The 3,371-nt window shown below is 40.1% G+C and overlaps 1 pseudogene; it reads right to left on the minus strand.

Moving 5' to 3' along the window:
• Window positions 1-913: 913 nt before the first annotated feature.
• LOC139447715 (zinc finger protein 862-like) lies at window positions 914-3,108 on the minus strand (annotated as a pseudogene).
• Between the last annotated feature and the right edge of the window lie 263 nt (window positions 3,109-3,371).

A 3,371-nucleotide genomic window follows, 5' to 3' on the forward strand; every position in this document is an offset into this window, starting at 1 on the left:
CAACGTCTACCGGTATTCCTACTTCTCAGATTTCATTGGTCAGTTCTCACATGTTAGATTACAGGCCCGAGTTTGACGCTGTACTCGAAGCGCTTTGCGGAAGTGCTGAAGTCAATCGTTCTGCGCATGCGGATTGCTTAATGCCTTGTCCAAATTTTCCGTTCTGTGGATGCGCGATTTCGCGTATTGTATCCACTATATGTCACCACTATTTGACAATGATTCATACACACAGTCTCGTGATAAGTTCGGAATGGTACAATTTATGGCACGTACTTGATCGACACGCATTTCCAATTAACTAACACAATGATAACGGTAATAAGCACAAGGCTCAGGAACGTCTGAGTATAGGCACAGCAAAAAAAATGCAGTTTCCGGAATCCGGATACCTGCCGGATACCTCCGGACACTTACCCAAAACGCGTCCGGGTATCCGCTGGCAGATACCTTGCCGGATACCAGATCCGTGGTATCCGGCATGGACACCTCACCTGAAAGTATGCCACGTGGAATCCGGGTATCCGGCACCGGATACCTCACCGGATACCTCAATCTGGGTGTCCAAGGATCCGGCACTGGATACCAAGGATCCGGCACCGGATACCTCATTCTGAGTTTCCAAAAACATGTCACAATTTGGAGGGTGCATTTTGTTCAATTGAGTGTGAAACACCTAAATATATATTGGAAACTAACCAAGAAAAATGAACATTGCTGAAGGTATCAGGCCACAAAGTTAAAAAAAATTCAAAGCCGGAGCCACTTGGCTCCTAAATTATTTTTTCAAGGAGCCAAATAGAATTTCAAGGAGCCAAGGCAAAATGTAAGGAGCCAAAAGTAATGACTTGTAATTTAACTGAGCTTCTGCATAACAAAACACAAAAAAATCCATTGGTTTGAATGATCAGTTTTATATTCTGAACAACATTGTGTCAGTAACATCATCAGAGCAGCAGCAGGAGTCACTGAAGGTACTGTCGCTGTAGGAGGTTTCCACTTCAAGTTCTGCTGGCCACTGTTTGTAAAGAGGGCGTCGTGGGCGTGTACTACACTTCATCCACCTGAGAACTGCTGGTTGTGGTGTGAAGTCTTGTTGGCTGGGTCCATCACCAGATATTCTTATGAGATCCTCCAGTGTCTCAACACCAAGGGATGATCTTGAGTCAGACTTTATGCGTTTCTGGGCTGAGAAGATGCGCTCACAGCTAGCAGATGTAACGGGAATAACCAGCATCACTTGGATTAGGTGAAGAAGATCCTGGAAAAATTAAATACAGAATAAATTCAAGACATAATAAAAAGATTGATTTCATCACTCAGACACTACCAACAGATTACTACTGGAAATACTTAACTAGTTATATTTTACTTTGAGATCAAGGCCTACCCAGTTGGTCAATGAAGTGACTATAGATTTTTCAGTTAATTTGTCAAATAAACCATTTACTTTAGTTACCTTTCAAACATTTTTGCAATTAAATGTTTCTTATTTACCTTAAAGTCTGTCTTGTATGGTTCCTTGGTGAGAAGTACTGCATAGAGACTGGTGTAGTTCTTGTCTTGAAACTCTGCGCTGACCAGCTGTTTGAAGAGTCTCCACTGGTGAATCACTGAATTCACATCACATCTGTTCCTGGTAATGAATAGATGATTAATTATCAGTTTTTTAACATCTACATATATTAACTAATTCTGTATCAAACATGAATAAGTATATAACAGCGTATTGTTTGTGGCAAATTCAACTAATGAACACCAACTTCCTTATTAACCTTTACGACAACAGTTAAAAGCAATTTCAGATTTAAAGCTCAACAAATATTAAAAATTAATTCAAACAAAAACCATACCTGATGAGTCTACTCCTGAACCATTCAATAAGGTACTGGAGTTGTTCTTCCCCATGAGATGAAAGCTCTGGTATGTTATCAGGCCATGTGTCTGGGTTGAAAATCTTGAAGCAGGCAACAGCCTTGGCAGCACCATCAGTAATGTCATCCCAGTGAGTACTGCCTAGAAGAGCCTTGAAATGCTCAGACAAACCCTCCGCTGTTTTTCTGGCTGCAACCTTGATGTCCCGAGAGAGAGTAAGTGGTGAGGTGTTCAAGTCTGTGTCAATATCCTCTGGGGTCTTCTTCAGGATGACACCTTGTAGGGATACAACTTCATCAGACTGCTGCAAAGAAGCTGTCATCTTCAGAAATGCCTCTAAATGTCCCCCAGGCTGAACTCTAACATCCATGGTCTCAACTGCAGTTAGGCATGTCTGGATGGCTGCAACCGCGCTCGGAAGAATTGTTCTCTCGCTCTGTAGAAAAAGGCTCAACTTGGAGATGGTTGTCAGAAGATCCAGAAGGAAATGACAAAATGCAGCAAATTTGAATGTCTCCAACCGCTTTAGCACAAATTTCGCCCTGCCCTGGACATCTGAATTCTTGCTCGTCACTGAAATATGTTCAGCATGTTGTGTTATCACTGCATACTGGCCACTGTCACTGAGAAGAATGGTCAAGGCTTTGGCAAGATGAGGGCACCATCTAAAAATAATAAATTTTTTTGAATTGACAGGAAGATAAATTAATAAATTTTAAAAGCACTTTGAAATTAAAATTAAATAAATTTCATGAAAACATTCATTAATCATCTGATAATCTGATGTAAATAAATTTGGAGAATGAAACATGATGTTATAGATTAGCTTTTATTTTGAACATTAAAAAATGCTGAATTTGTAAGATACACTATATCAGTTGAAATATAACATAATTATCAGTATTATTGAAATTTACCTTGTAAGTTACTCTTACCTATGAGGTAAACACCAAATGCCAATCATCCAAGGACACTGTTGTCTAAGCTTGGCCCCTCCAGTTTCTCCATGATTAACAGATGCCCCGTCAGCACAAAACGACACTAAATTCTCTTTGAAATTTTCCTGTTTCACTCTCATGAACTGTTCGGAGACCCTTCTAGAATTCCATCTGCATGGGCATGTTTTAGCTCGGCAATACCTAAAAGTCTGTTCACAGGTTTACCATCCTTTATGATTCTGACAATGACAGCCTCTGTTTCTTTGATAGAGTTGTCAGTCGCACTGTCAAACATGACAGAGTAATATGGACATTCATTAATGTCATCTTCCACCCCTGCCTTCATCTCTGACGCAATTGTTGCCACAAATTCTGCGCACTTTACTTCATTTGCATAATCATAAGAGACATCAAGGCCATTCTTCTTTTGAAGAAGTAGTAAAGACCTAAACTTGGTGAAAGGCATTTCCTCCATTGCTAATGTGTAAGCAGTGTTCATTTTGATTATTAAATCATTCTTAATAACCTCAGACGTAATGCACTCTTGTTTCTGGAAAC

Source organism: Haliotis cracherodii, unplaced genomic scaffold (genome assembly GCF_022045235.1).
Source record: "Haliotis cracherodii isolate W230 unplaced genomic scaffold, xgHalCrac1.p SCAF_7, whole genome shotgun sequence".
Classification (NCBI taxonomy): domain Eukaryota; kingdom Metazoa; phylum Mollusca; class Gastropoda; order Lepetellida; family Haliotidae; genus Haliotis; species Haliotis cracherodii.